We start from the raw sequence: 17,476 nt of genomic DNA, 5'->3' as shown, positions 1-17,476 counted from the left end.
ATATTCATGTTTTTTTCTTTCTAAATAACTATCTATAGAAAACTGAAAAGTTAAAAATATTTTAAAAGAGCCATCTCATTTTTGTTTATGATGTTTAGTTTGACCTGGCTGCAGGTAAACAAATGCAACTGGTAAAATGTTTTGTAAATATTCAACAAACTGTAAAAAGGCAAAAGCTAAAAAGGGAAAAAATAGAAAAATACTCTAACAAATAACGTCCGTACATTGTATACAAATACTAAAAAATATATTTACCAAAAAATGTTTTCCTAGTTAGCAAGATGCTGATACCTTAAAGGCACATATGTATGTATGTACTTAAAATGTACATATGTATTTGTGCTGTGCGTCCAACACTGCACAAAGGTGTTGTTAATTTAGTGCTTATCATGCTATTCGTAACGCTTTTTAAGAAATCTAAATTTAAATTTATTTAGTAAAAAAGAGCTTCCGAATAAACAAAATTAACACAATAATCTAAATATAAAAGAGTAGCGTTACTGACTGACTGATTCATCATCGCACAGCCCAAACGGCTGAACCTAGAATAATGAAATTTTGACAGTAAATGTATTTTTGGTTATGTAGATCCACTAAGGAAATATTTTTGGAAACTAGTACATTTAGGGGTAAAAAAGGGAAAAAAACGGGTAAAATAGGTATTCTTAATTATCTTACCTAATATTAGTGATACAAGAAAAATTTTAAATGCACCTGTATCTACTCTTAAAATAAGCAGACGTGTGTCGGGTACTTTTTTGAAATTCGTACTCTTAAGGGGTGAAAATGTGTAACAAAGGTGATTTTGGTACCTTTTTTTGGCCCTTTATAACTTTTTGACTAATAAACAAAATAAAATGTTTGTAAATATTTTGAATATATTTCCCAAAATTATGAGACACCTGTTTCGTACTTTTTTAAAATTTAGTCCTTTATGGGTGTAAAAGGAAGACAACTGTATTTTTGGTACTTTTCTTTAGCACATTAAGAAAACTTTTTCGAATTATTGAAGTATTCTTATTAAATTACGGACTAACTCTGTTATATTTGTTGAAACAAAATTTTTGCTATTTCACTGGGGAAAAAAGTACCAAAAAAGGGAAAAACGGGAAATTTCATTTTATTCAAACTCATTGAGCCAATTTTTATAAAATTTGAAAAGTTAGTTTATTTACTCACACAAAATAAGCTATTGATATATTATTTTGGAATTCGAGTACTAAGGCCTATATAAAACCAAATTCGAGTAAATTGTTTGGTACTTTTTGAAAGCACAATTTTTCTGGAACAAATGAATGCAGATTTGAATCGTTTGAGTTCTATCTGTGATATAGAGATTTAAATAAGGAACATTTTGTAAACTTTATTCTTAAAAAAGTATATTTCTCTGCGAGGGAATTTTTAGTACTTTTTATCTCATAAATGGTACTTTTTGAATTTTCTAAAATATTCAACATAGGAACATAAATATTAACATACATGGTATTGACTGAGTAATATTCTTTGATACTATTTCATTCCTCAAATGGTACCTTTTGGATTCTCTATAATGGTTAACCGGAAAAGATGACGCACGGTCCTTATTAAATGAGAATTTATTAAGAGAGATTTTTGTACTTTTTCGTTTTTCCGATGGTACTTTTTGATATTATTACGATATTGAACATAGAAATATAATATTTAAAATGTAGAGATCTTAGTAAATGAGAATCTACTGAAAGTGACTTTTTCATTCATCAAATTAAATGTTTTGAATTGTATATAATATTGAATACAGAAACATAAAATTTTTGATGAAATGAGAATCTAAAAGAGGTATTTTATGGTACTTTTTTTCAAATAGTACTTTCGAAATTTTCTATATCTTAGTAAATGAGAATCTACTGAAAGTGACTTTTTCATTCATCAAATTAAATTTTTTGAATTGTATATAATATTGAATACAGAAACATAAAATTTTTGATGAAATGAGAATCTAAAAGAGGTATTTTATGGTACTTTTTTTCAAATAGTACTTTCGAAATTTTCTATAATGTGGAAGCTAAACGAATGAAACTTATAATAGAAGCTTCTTACTGAATGCGAATTTATTCACATGATATTGAACGTAAAAAACTGAAACATTAAAAATATTTTTTATGAATTTTAATTTTCTATAAAAGTAAACATAGGGTATACTAGTTATAAAAGAAATCGACAATCCAACAAAAATGTTTCCTTTCTGGATGATAATATTTTTAGAGTCAGGTCTGGGTATCTATATTTTTAGTTGGATCTTATCTTTTAAATGGATTTTTTTCCGAAACGTATACACCTAAAACTATTTACGTATATTTTGTAAATATGCATATGAAAGATTTTGTATTCAGATACGTGGGTATTTTGTGTGTGACTTTATTTAACCCAGTTAACCATAGATAAATGGAATAAATATACAAAAAGGGGTTTCGCTATAAATTTATAAATGTAGATTTCAATAGACTTTCCGATTTATATACATATCATATTTATCATTATGCTGTAAATATGAACATGTTTTACAAATATAATTATCAATCAGTCTTTCAAAATGGTATCCAAAGGATTACCGAGCTAAACAAAATTTTTAATTTTTATTATAAAATTATTGTATTTTTTATTAAAGTGAAATTAATAAATTGAATTCTGCCTGTTATAGTTAACAATTTTTATATCTCAGTATTTTTCTGCATAAAGAAACCCTATCAACCGCTTATAAACGAGTACATATCATTCCAACATACATACATAAGTCTTCCACACTCCACAAAACCAGGAGCACTAAAAAACAACACACACTAACCAGATGGTTGTTAAAAATATATTTCCATTAAAAATTCAACAAATCCCATCAGTGCAGATATAAAATTCATTAGAGTTTTTTTTTCATTTTATTTCATTTAATTTCAATTTTATTTATTTTTCATTCGAGTATAGAAACTCATATGAAATCATGAACAATTTTTATTTTTTAAATAAAAAGTGTTTATTTTTTCCAAAAGTCTAGTCGGTGGGTAAATAAATGAAACTGAATTTATTTGTTGGTCATTATTCTGTACGTACTTTTTATCTGTTAATTTTTAGCATCAAAGCTAAAAAAACTATATGTATATAGTTAGCAATTTGTGGAAAAATTATTTTTATATTTTTATTGCTTAAAATTCATTTAAATATTTCAATTTTCATTAAAATTCAAACAATTTTTTTAACAAATATTCAAATATAAAATATTAATTTTTATACTATGCACAATGGGTGCTGATTTCCTTTATGCCAAACTTATATATCCGGTGAAAGTAGCAATCTGTAATTATTTTTACAGTATAGTATTCCAAACTTGTTGTGTGCTCCTTTGCTAGTGCCTCAGATGGGAATCGAACCCACGACCTCCGGTCTACCAGACTAGAACATTAAAAACAAACCTACAGAAGGCCACACAAAAAAATAATTTTTTATTTATTGCGAGAATTGTATTCTCGTTTGAATTCAGTCACATTTTAATTTTTTTCGATAACCAACTTTCTATTACTTTTTACATATGGTAGAGTTGTGGGATTGATCCAAACCAGAGTCTCTGAACTGTTTTATTACAATCTCGTTGGGATCGTAAAAATTAATTGTGGTTTAATTAAGTTTTAATAACTACTAAACTAACTAAAATTACTTTTTTTTAGTACAAAACAGTATTGTGAAGTATAGAGATTTCAATTTCATATTTAATATTTTGTCAACAAAATGTATGCAACTAACATTAAAAAATAAAATTATTTTTTATACCCTACACCATTAGTATAGTGAGAAGGGTGTTATGGGTTTGTGCTGATGTTTGTAACAGCCAAAAATATTTCCTACACCCACCTTAAAGTATACCAATCGGCTCAGAATCACTTTCTGGATAGACTTAGGTATGTCCGTCCGTCCGTCCGTCCGTCTGTCTGTGTGTCCATGTAAAGCTTGTGCGTACACTACAGGTGGCAATTTTCAAGATAATTTGCCCATACTCTTCTTTTGAACCAGGTCTATTGGAAGTCGTTAAAATCGGTCCCTTATTTCACCTCGCTCCATACAACGGTACCCCCCGAATAGGGATTTTGGGCTTATAATTATGTCAAAAAATCGACAAAACTTAGTTTTATAGAAGTGTAAAAGACACTGCAAATTTGGTAATGATCGGGTGTCATTTGACCCTAGCTCCATACAAACTCCTCTTCAGAAAATATCTTGAAGGTTAAAATTCACTTATAAACACTAATAACACGATGTAATTCTTTAATGTAGACGTAAATTGTTTTACCAAAAATTATTTGGATAGGCCCATATTTTCCATTACCCCCATAAAAATATTCGGGAATTAAGGTAAAAAACTAATTAAATGCTTTACTATTTAAAAATTGTCCACATATGGTCGACCATGCCATATTGGCCTTTTCCTTTACTTAGAAGTACTCTAGTAATGACTTATAAATAACATTCATGTAAGTAATTACTTTTTAGCCTTAACATTTTGTTTTCGAATGGTGTGAAAAGTATTAGTAGTAGACATATCCTCGTCACTTTTTTATTCAAACAGAAAACTACTTATTATGCTACTTGATAATGAAAGTTTTTGCTGAGAATGTATTAAAAATTCTGGAGAAAATTTCTTTTTTTATTATCTCCGTTATTTATTTACCAACTGCTGATTTAAATAGCAAACTTCTGGAAAGCATATCTTATAGAATTATTCAGGATTTGAATCTCGAAGATATCGGGATCTCATGGAAATAGCAAAGAACATCGTTATCTAAAAGAATTCAAGTAGAATTTCTTGTATTTGTAAATGATAATACATCAAATACAATTACAAATAATTTGGTTATTGCTAAAGTAATTATAACTGGTCCTGTAATTAATTAATTAATGTAATCATTACACCCCAATCCTGACAATTAAACTCATCGAAAAGATTGTCATCTTTTTAATTTTATCAATCTAGCTCTACCCATGTTATATGATCTTTCCTATGCTGTCATAAATATTATATCCAACGAATATAATTATTTTTTTCTGATGCAAATTATTTTGTTCTAATTGAATTTTCTTAATTAAATTTTAAATTACAATCAATAAACTTTCCACCGTAAATAAACAAAAATACTGTTCATCTCATTTACATAAATTCACGCGTAACTATATAAACAAATACCACCATTGTGTTATTTATTCATTAAAAATTTGTTTAAACAAACGATTTTACAATATTTTATTTAATTAATTTGTATAAGAAAATAAAGATTGTGCACTAAATATAAACAATGCCAACCAATTACATATGCAAGTACATACATAGTACATACATGTGAAAATCAAATTTTTTTTTTAGTAATTACTTAAATTTTAGATTTTATTAATTTTTGTAACAAATTGTCTTTCAATTTTAAGATCAAAATTTACAATTACAATTAACTAAATATCTACTTCTAGACTTTCGTATCAGCAAATACAATGCTGAAAAAAAATACATATCATCTTTTATGAAATATGTTAGGGCTAGAACAGTTTTAGGACAGTTATTTAGTTAAATTCATTCTATATGTAATTTAAATATAAAATATTTAATAAATTTAATCACTGTAAATGTTATTATGTTCTAAAATCAATAAAATGTTTATGCTCCAAAAATCTTATGCTCCAAAAATCATTGATGGACCATATTTGTGGCAGAGTACCCATTAAAAATACCGAGTTTCGAAGGTGTATATATGTATAAGTAGTACTGGTAAAACGGTAATATAAAATGTCTGATTTCTAGATTTTCGACAAAATTGTATCCAGTGGAAAAGTTTCATCAACATGCATATACACATAAGTTTTAGAGTATGTAAATGTACATATATACATACATATGTATGAATATCTTTGTTTATGATTATTGCGTTGCAATATTTTACTCATATAATCTTACTTTTGTGTGGGGCAAAATGTAAATTAAACCTTCATTAGCACTGTTCAAATTACATACTAAGTATGGATAAACAAGAGCAAACAGTAACTTAATTTTGTTTGGTTAAATCATTAAAAGTTTAATTATGGCCGGATTTTCCACAGCCAGTAAATTGCTTCAGAGTCATTAATTTTATGTACACACTCACTCACACACTTAAATACGCATACACATGGACGGAGCCGGTTTTGATATTTGTAGGTATAGCTATCCAAACACTGTACCGAATGAATTTTAAAGTAATTACATCGATTTGTACATATGTATGTATTTATGTATATTTTAAATACTAATTATCAGGGAAACCGAAAACATGCTTTAAAAAAAGTGTTTTAAGCGCTTTAAATATGCCGTGAAAAACTCAAAATATGCTCTTAAAATTTAAAATATATGCTCCAAAAATAAAATTTTTAATTATTTTTTAACATTGAAAAGCTCAAAAAGACGGAAATTGTAATGAAATAATAAATGTTTAATAGTTTGAAGAACTAGTTTAATAGAATTCCGTTTTACGTTCAGATAACCAATAAATAACATGAAACCATTTGGTCCCCAAAAAACATATTTCAAACGACAAAGTTTGACACATTTCTTCCAATTGTATTCATAGCTTTTAAACTGACATTTTAATCGGTGTTGTCATAAATTCCAATAATTAGTTTTTTGAACTATAAAAATGGATTGGTCTCATGAAATCAAAAGTAATCGGTTTTATGTCCGATTTAAAATGTAATGCTTTATTGAATAAAAAACTATAACATTGGTTTTCATGAGAGTAATGTATTTTTTGCAGTTTTCAAGTTCTAAAAAAGAAATTTTTATTTCAAAATTGTAAAATAAGCTAAAAAATTAAAAAAAAAATAAAAAATAAAATTTAATTTTTTTTAAATAAGGTTTTGAAAAGAAAATTAAAAATGTACAAAAACGAAAAAAAGCGAAAACATCAAAATATGCACTAAAAGAGTAAAATATGCTCTAAAAACTCGAAAATATGCCTTAAATATGCTAAAAATGTCAAATCATGCAAAATTATGTTCTTATGGGTAAAATATGCAAAAATATGCTCTAACAAATCGATGCCAAAATTCTTAAATTGGTCTGAAACGTGTAAATACCTTATCCATGAGTCCATACGACGCACCACAAAAAAACATGCATTTGCATATTTTGGTTTCCCTGCTAATTATGAACGTGAAAGGATTGTTTTAAATACAAAATTTTAAGTTTACAAGAGATTTTTTAAATAAGCTGATATATACATATGTTTGTAGACATTTCCTGTAAGTAGTAGATATTTTGGACACCTTTGTTGCAATAATATTTTTAAATAATATTTACTAATGCATCTTAGTTTAAATATAACCAAGATTTTTTTATCCCAATATTACATTTGTAACAATTCTAACAAACTTTTGTCATAAAAATTATACTTTAACTCGATACCAAAATATCTCCGTAATACAGAATTTTAATCTATTGACTTATATGTTATGATTCCACTATATATCATAACATGTGAGTCGATAATCTAAAGCGTATTTTTGAAGTATATTAATTTTCATTAATTTTGATCTAAATAATTAGATACTCACCTGATAAAAAAAATTAATTTGGGTTAATCCTAAAAACCAATTATTAGTCCTGTAAACTAAATGCAAATACGATATACTGTTGTGGTATGGATATTTATTTTTAAGAATAATGAAATAAAAGATGAACAATATGATTTATAATAATATGCATATTGTACGCATGTGTTAAAACCGCATTGTTTAAATTTATATTTAATTAATTTTTATGTACATAAAGGATATCACCACAACTGGTTTTTATCAGTAACCACAACCATAGTTAGGATGTATAATGTTGATCTGATGAAATAATACCAACACTATTTAATGCGATCTATTTTGGTAAATACGAGATTACTTTGGTCCGAGGTTAAAAGTAATCTATCATTTTTAATTGAAGCCTTCAGGATACAGTTTAAGTAGAAACATATGCCAAAAAAGTGCTAACTTGAAAGATATATTTAGTTTGTTTAAATTATTAAATATACAAATGATATTAAAATATTAAATATATAAAGGATATTTAATAGGTGTACGTGCTTTTACTCATTTAAGTACTAAAATACTGGCATAACTTAAAAAAGTCGTTTCGAGAACTATTAAAGAAGTCATGAGTTTTGGAATATTAAACACAACATCGATCAAGGTAACGCAAAGCTGACTTGCCACTGATCTTATTTAAGGACAATATGATTCTTCACTTAGAGAAAATTAAATTAAAATTTGGATCACTTTATTGTACATAGATACGAACATACATAATATATTTTTATATAATTAACAAAATATCTTTTGAATTGGCTTTCATACATACTGATTGAAATATTAAACAATAAATATAAAACACTCAGAAACATTACAGCAGCCCTCAAAAAACGATTTCCGTTGAATGAGTATTATTTTGTATCTAAAATAGTCAGAAGCCAAATATCTTAAAGTGGGATACATTCTACTTTTTTGAGAATTAGGTTTACAAAATGCATTCCTTTGTTCCATAAAAATTGTGCTTTCAAAACGGCACCAAACAATTTACTCGAATTTGGTTCTATATAGGCCTTAGTACTCGAATTCCAAAATAATATACCAATAGCTTATTTTGTGTGAGTAAATAAACTACTTTTTCAAATTTTATAAAAATTGGCTCAATGAGTTTTAATAAAATTAAATTTGGCGTTTTTCCCCTTTTTGGTACTTTTTTTCCCCCGGTGAAATAGCAAACATTTTGTTTCAATAAATATTACAGAGTTAGTCCGTAATTTAATAGAAATACTTCAATAAATCGAAAAAGTTTTCTTAATGTGCTAAAAAAGTACCAAAAATACAGTTTTCTCCCTTTTACACCCAAAAAGGACTGAATTTTATAAAAAGTACGAAACGGGTGTCTCCTAATTTTGGGAGATATATTCAAAATATTTACAAGAATGTTATTTTGTTTATTATTTAAATAGTTATAAAGGGCCAAAAAAGGTACCAAAATTACCTTTTTACACATTTTCACCCTTTAAAAGTACGAATTTCAAAAAAGTACCAGAAACCCATCTGCTTATTTTAAGAGTAGATACATGTGCATTTAAAATTTTTCTTGTATCATTAATATTAGGTAAGATAATTAAGAAAACCTGTTTTACCCGTTTTTTCCCTTTTTTTATCCCTAAATGTACAAATTTCCAAAAATCCCTCCTTAGTGGATCTACATAAAAAAAACACATCTACTGTCAAAATTTCATGATTCTAGGTTCAGCCGTTTGGACTGTGCGATGATGAATCAGTCAGCCAGTAACGCTACTCTTTTATATATATAGAAGAAGAAGATAATTTGATTGAGTTGAATCACAAGTTCTCCTATTAGTTTAACAATATTCAACAGTTAATTTTACAAACAAACAAAATAATAAATAGTACAGATTTCAAGGACAGGTTTAATTAAAATACATACAAACATACATACATACATATATACAGACATACATAACATACATACATACATACATACATACATACAATACATACATACATACATACATACATACATACATACATACACATACATACATACATAACATACATACATACATACATACACTACATCATACATACTACATACATACATACATACATACATACTACATACATACATACATACATACATACATACATACATACATACATCATACATACATACATACATACATACATACATACATACATACATACATACATACATACATACATACATACATACAAACTACATACATACTACATACATACATACATACATACATACATACATACTACATACATACATACATACATACATACATACATACATACATACATACATACTACATACATACTACATACATACATACATCATACATACATACATACATACATACATACATACATACATACATACATACATACATACATACATACATACATACATACATACATACTACATACATACATACATACATACATACATACATATAATACGAGTACTTAATTGTGGTTAATTATGAAGGAATTTAAAAAAAATATTGTTAATTAACATGATAAAATATAAACAAACACAACTGCTCTATTTTGTTATCGAAATTAATAATTAATTGGTACAAATTATGTTTTCTATTAATTTTATTGTAATTAATTAATATTTTTTCATTAATTTTTTTTTCAGATAAGGTAATTTTATAAACGATGTCATTCTAAGTGGACCTTTCAGGAATAATTGAACATTTTAAGTGAGTTTTTTTCCATATTGTTTTGTTACATACATATATGTATGTATATTAAATGCCTGCGAACTTTTTATCATTAATTAAAATGCTGAACGTATACATATTTTTTTAAGAAACCACAAGCAACAAATCAATACTGAAAATAGCAATATTACAAAGTTAACAAGTCATTAATCAACAACATTCTCTTATTTCCTAAAGAACCAACATATTGGTAATTTAATTGTTATTGAACAAAGGTCCTAAAGTTTAAAGAATATATTTTTGTTTAATATACAAACTTAAAGCTAAACAAGTAGGAAAATATACATAGTCGAGTATGGCTGTCCATATGATACTCTATACCATTTATGTTTAAAAAAAAATATTTTTTTTATAAAATTGTATTTATGTTAATTTTTATCTTAATTCTGATGTATTAAACACTTCACAATCGCTGTGTATCGTTATATCGTAGTATGTCTTAAAAATATTTCAAATAAATTTTTTTCAATATACTGATGAAGAGCTAGTTTTCTAAAATATGGTTTTTATGGGGCATAGGGTCAAACATGGGTCTATCCTATAGAGGAGGGATTTATGTTTATAAAGAAGTTAGTTATGCTGAAATTCTTTGTGATGCCAAGGGAAAACACTGAAAAGAAACACAAAGTCAAATTGAATTAAAATTCTATCTAACAGTAACTATGTGTATTACTTGTAAAAATCGAAAATAAAAACGCGTGCCAAAATTGTTCATCACCTTACTTTAATTGTACATACCACAAATAACAGTGATGGTGTGGCATAACACAATCATTCCCATCGCTTTCTCTATCTTGAATATCTGTAGCAAATTAAACTCCTGAAATAACAAATGATTTGAAAATCCATTTGTATAAATGCCACCAGCATACTGGGTGTGCGAGTAAAAATATATGTATGTAAGAATGTAAGAAAGTAATCGAAACCGTTCATATTCTATGGCCACTAAATTGAATGCCAATTTAAGTGGCATCCAACAAAAAAGGCAGAGATTAACATTTTATGCGTATAAATGGATGTCAGAACAAAAACTAAAACGAAGAAAAACTCAAAACTGCCATAACACTGCCAATTGGGAATAATGGCCACAATAATAATAACACTAAAAAAGAAATTAATAAATTTATATTGGAAACGGAAAAATTTACAAAACTCAAAAAGAGCTTTAAATGTCCAAAATGGTTGAAGCAATTTAAAGGCATATTAAAAAATAAAAACAATGGACAGTTTGAATGAATGGCCTAATTTGGTTGCAAAGAAACTTTCTAATTTAATGGATGTTGTATTTTACTACAATAGAGAATATGTATAGGCATTTCAATGTTTATTCATGTGGGACTTAAAGAAAATGATCGATTTTTTTTTGAAATTTAAATGTCTCTATTTCACATATACATATACATACGTGCCTACTTACCAATACTAGACTTATGTCTAGAATGTTTATGTGAGTGGTTTTGTATGGCTCTATTTTTTATGTTTCAAAATTCTATTCTTAGACTCGGAAGCTTTAACTGATTGCACACTTCATTAGACAGTGAATCCTTTAAAGCACAACAATTCATCTGTGTTGGTTCATGTTATTTTTGTACACATACATACATAGCTATAAAATTCACATAAACATTCAGAATTTCTGTATTTTTTCTTTCTTTTCTCCATTCAATACATTCATCCTGCACAAAGTTAATGTTTTGTGTTTCCAACTTTGTTTAGTAAAGGGAAAAAATGTAAAAAAAAATAATAATGAAAGTAGGACGTGGTTCTATCATAAAAACGTACGCCCACCCTACACACCATACCCGTTACCGGACTCCCCACCAACACACACACTAACTTGGCACTACAGCTATGTTGTATGTGTATCAATGCCGTCAAATACAGTTATTTAATCTCCCACTTATCATCATTTCCAGCTGCCTTTTATATTCGAACATAAAGAGTACCAAAAAATGCCATTGATGTGTAGAATCTTTGAAATTAAGACATTGATGTTGTTGATTTTAATGTTGAATTTTAGTCATTTTCCGTTGTTCAGTTGCTTAGATGGCTGGCAGCCTGGCTGTATGAATGTTTGATTAGAGACACACTTTTCTTCATGAACCAAATATACACATATATACATATATTTTATTTTGGCTCATTTACTCATTAATACGCGTGCATGCACAAGCATACAAACATAAATATATAAAATTTTATTACGCATATTTATAACCTTTAATGCGATAAGAGAATCTTGATATTAAAACAATCGAAAAGATAAATTACAGAGTAAAATTGTCATAAGAAAATTGTTGCAAATTAAGCAACAGTCCGTCTTAATTGATCCAAAAGTATACATTATTTACACGAAGCTTTTATTGTTATTTATATTTTTGGGAATAAAATTTATTTCCATCATTAACACTGTGTGTGCCCAAAGTCATGCACTTGTTTCAGAATTTTTACTCTCTGAGACAAAGTTGTAGATCTTGTCATAAAGAACAGAAATTGTTAACATATAAAATAAAAAAAAAATCGATTTTTAAGGGTTAAAAATATATGTATTTCAAGTGCTTATCTAGATTAGGCGTATACTCAATATTTGTAATATCAATAAATCATTAACGCTTATACGTACAGGTGTCGTTAATAAAAGTACAATGTAAAACATTTGAAAAATTTGAAAGAGAAAATGATCACTTTTTTGGAAAAATGAAACCTAGTCCCTAAATATTTGGGGGCCCATAAAAAAGGGCACGACTTTAGGCAAAACTGATAGACAAAGGTCTTCTTGGTCTTTTATCACTTAGTGGTGTCCGTATATGGTCATATTTTTTCATGTTGCACTGTGTAATTCACTATCTATAGATAGATCATATAAAATGTTCCCCAATATACTATAGTGGAAAGAAAGCACATGTCATAGTCTATTAAAGTGTTTTAAGGTGGATCCAAAAGTAAACATAGCCCCATAATGGCTTCTTCTGAAAATCACTTACATATCTCATGCGATGCTACCTTCATAATAATGTAAATAACAAGTAAGAGTGCTATATTCGGCTGTGCCGAATCTTATATACCGTTCACCACAGTGTATTTAAAATTTTCCCGTTTATATCATTATTATAGCAATAGCAAAACGAACAACAACAACGCTAAACGAAATAAACACACAAAAAAAGCAAAATACACAAGGCAGTAAAACCAACAGACATCCAAACATACGAAATACACAAAAAACAAAAACAAAATACACAACGCAATGAAACCAACAGACATCCAAACATACGAAACTGAATGCACCAAGAAACAAAAACAATATACACAAGGCAATGAAACACACAGCCATTCAAACATATGAAACGAAATACTCAATGAATAAGCAGTGTTGTTGTTGTTGCGTATATCAAAGAATGAAGCATGTCTAACAGAATTATTGAAGATTTGGATCTCGCCGATATCTAGCGCCCTCTAAAAACTGATTTCAAAAAACACACAGACGGACAGACAGACAAACAGACAGACAGACAGACAGACAGACAGACAGACAGATATAGCTTAATAAACTCCGCTACCTATAAGGATCCAAAATATATATACTTTATGGGGTCGGAAAATTGTATTATAGAAATTACAAAATTACCTTCTCACGAAGGTGAAGGATATAAAAATAAAATTTAACATCTAGAACACTACCGGCTAATACGAAGTGATGGGGCCTAATTTTGATATATTGACTTTTTTTTAATTTATGAACATTTTGTATCAAAATTCAATTATAAATCCATGTAAAATTTTTTTTATTTGCACTTTAATGTATTATATTCTTAAAACATATGAATTCATTCATGATATTTTTTTATGTAATTTCTTTAAGAAATCTTTTTATACTCAGAACTTATATAAATACATATGTATGTGTGTATGGGGTAAAAAATATCCTTAAGGAAAAAGCAAAATTATATTTGTTTATTTTCCTTGCTATGTGAGGCGTTTATATGTACACTAGGGTGGCCCCGTTTGTATGGAGGAAAAATAATGACAATGTTCCCAACTAAACTTAAAGTTTAATTGATTCTAAGATACCATTTCTCAAAATTTTTGTCCTGGCATCAATATTTGATGAGCTGGATCAAAGGATAAAAAGGTCCATTTAGGAGGTTTTTATGATTTTTTCATATTTCTTCCAAAGGAAAGATATGAAATATTGATATCATTAGAAAGGTCCTTGAGAGATGCTTTAAATTCCATATCAGAAATTTTTTTTTGCAACAGTAGTCAAAATTTTCTTATTTTTCGGTAAATTTTCAGATCTTTTGCATTTTCAAACAGATGAATTTAATATAATTCGTAGAAATTAATACATAATAAACATCAATAAAATCTACTGAAACGTTTTTCTTCCGTTTTTCAAAACTCAATCTAGATTGAAGTTTATTTGATTTTATAGACGCTTCCAAAACATTGCAAAATAATGTAAACAACAACATTCAAACCGTTATTAACAAAGCAAGCATAATAAACAAGTAGATGCTTAGGATAAATTGTGTTAATATTTTAGTTAAACTGAAAAAATTTGAACTAAAATAGAATGAAACTATGAAGCCAATGTAAAGCCTTCACCGATGTAAATATTGTGTACGTTCACCGATGTAAATATTGTGTACGTTAGATAAATATAGCTAACAGAATACTGGGGAGAAAATAGAATTAAACATATTTAAATAAAATTCAAAACATATCGAATTTCGGAAAACAGAAAAAATCATTTCACTGAAATTTTATGAGGTTTATAATGAAATAATTTCTATTAATTACATTAAATAATTCTATATAAAATTTGAAAAATTTAAAAACTTTCCGAAAAAATACGACATTTGTAATAATTTTGGAGTTGTATACAAAATTGTGTTATGTCATTGAAATCGTCTCCCAAAAACCTTTCATATGATACTAAATTTGCATATGGTTTATTCACAAGAAATATGATTAAAATCATATAAACCTTTAAAACCTTGACCTTTTATCCTTTGATCCAGCTCACCAAATATTGACGTCAGGGCAAAAATTTTGAGAAATGGTATTAGAATAAACTAAATTTTCATTTTCAGCAACTTCCATTTTGGGGCCACCATAATGTACATATGTATCTATATGCATATTTATGTGGATCCACTTCTGGTATTTAAAATAATATATAAATATATATACATTTTTTGTGAAAGAAACTTCCTTTTACTATGTATGTAGATCCGCACCCGTGTAAATACAAGGATGTATTTTTTACATATTAACTAACTTTATGTGTTTATTTGCATTATTTCAAAGAAAAAATCAAATTAAAAACATGTGTACAATGTACATATGTATGTATGTTTATTGGCTTATTCGAATATTAAAAAAGAACAATCGATTTTGACTTCAAAATTCCTAACTAGGTTACGGTCAAAGTTTTAACAAAAAGTTAATATTTAAGGTATTTTTAGAAACTACGACAGTGTTTTGTAAGTATTAGGAATTATGAATTTTTTTGAGGTTCCTACATTACATTTATGTATATTTATTTTATGTATTAATTATCTCTTTAAATTACTTTATTTGACAAATACAATAACCATATTAGTCAAGTTATTAAAAAAGCAGATAATTTTTATCGTCAAATAAATGATAAGCAAGAGCAAACCTGTAATAGAGGTAATATTTCGCTTTGTTCACGTTTGTTTTTGTTTTTTTTATGTATTTGTAATGTATTTGTATTGTATGTAATTGAAATCAACGTACCATTACTAAATAAAACTTTTGTAGCTTACTTCATATTTAGTTTTAAGTAATAACTAGTAGATAACAAATTAGAAAGATTAATATTTTATGGGTATTGCTTATATATTTTGTACTAATATGAAAATGTTAAACGTAATAACTTTTTTCTTCATTTTGACAAAAAGAAAATGAAATGGAAAATTTTAAAGAGAAGAAAAAACACCATTCCTTTTCGAGTAACCGCGATGGTCTCCCCTACAATTTGTTGTATATAAAAAAATATGACTTTTATAAAAGGAAATGTTAATCCTAAAGACTTGCTAATTAGAAGTATTTAAAGTGTTTTTTACTTATTTCCTTTTGTAAACAAAAATAAATTATTTTGATCCCTTTGCTTTTTCCTTTCTTCCTGGAAGTAGTTCAATTTTTAAGGATTGGAGATGTATTAATTTAACAGATAAATATTTTTAAATTTTCTTATTAATTTTTGTATTTTTAATTTCAGAAAAACAAGTAATTTGAATAATAAAGGACATTATAACATAGTTATAAGTATATGATCTATATTTGTAAATATTGACGACAGAATTCCACATTTTTAATGAAACAATTTTCGATTATCTATTAGATGTATGTACGTATTTATATTTATATTATATATATAATATTAATTTTAATTTTATTAATAGAATACAATACTAAAATTATATTAACAATTATATTCTAACAATTCTATGATATATATTTTTAACTATTTTTTAAATATTTATTTATTTAAATTTTTGGAAAACATTTTAACATACATATTTATACATAAGTAACTCCTAATAAGTAGTACATAGTATTTGTTCTTTTAAAAGATTATAACTTATTTTTCATCTTTAAATTATTTTCATTCGATTTAATATTTCTACAATATTTTTGGAATTGAGATCAACATTAATGAGAGTTGTCATAAATTTATATAATCCCAAGTAAGTATTTTAGCATGTGCTCGCTCGTTCTTTCGCAGTCTTCCATAATCAAATAGAAACATTATAAATTGTTTATGCCATAAATGTATTCGAAAAATATCCTTATGACGCCATATTTATGTGATTCTATTTTTTGTCTGTTGTCTATAAAACAAAAGTTTCAAGATGAAAAAGTAGCAAATAAATGTACGAATGAAACTTTAATATGTTTGAATATTAAATATTTTAAATTTATAAAAACATTTCCAAGGAATAGAAATGTTTATGAATATACATACTTTCGTACATACATACATATGTATGTATGTTTGTATGGGTATCATTTGCGGGTATTTGTGTATGATGATATTAAAATATTTGTTATAATATTTTTAGATGTGAATTTAATATAGTGAAAATATCTAACTGTTTTGTTTACCA

General features: G+C 26.8%; 1 protein-coding gene across 7 annotated transcripts in view; it reads left to right on the top strand.

The window, feature by feature from the left end:
- Positions 1-17,476, top strand: part of LOC119615475 (zwei Ig domain protein zig-8) — a 316,266-nt gene that overhangs the window by 38,691 nt on the left and 260,099 nt on the right. For 6 of the 7 annotated variants that reach the window (XM_037971698.1, XM_037971641.1, XM_037971582.1 and 3 more), the window contains one exon: positions 10,253-10,257. The gene's annotated coding sequence lies outside the window, so the exon portion shown is untranslated. Of the gene's footprint in view, positions 1-10,252; positions 10,258-16,626; positions 16,717-17,476 lie in introns of those variants that run through there. The other variant, XM_037971763.1, reaches the window with a different exon arrangement.

The sequence above is a fragment of the Lucilia sericata genome, unplaced genomic scaffold (genome assembly GCF_015586225.1).
Source record: "Lucilia sericata isolate MDLA Ls3-8-SP2 unplaced genomic scaffold, ASM1558622v1 Contig000002F_arrow, whole genome shotgun sequence".
Classification (NCBI taxonomy): Eukaryota; Metazoa; Arthropoda; class Insecta; order Diptera; family Calliphoridae; genus Lucilia; species Lucilia sericata.
Note: the sequence above shows the minus strand (reverse complement) of the source record. Positions and strands in the feature narration are given on the sequence as shown.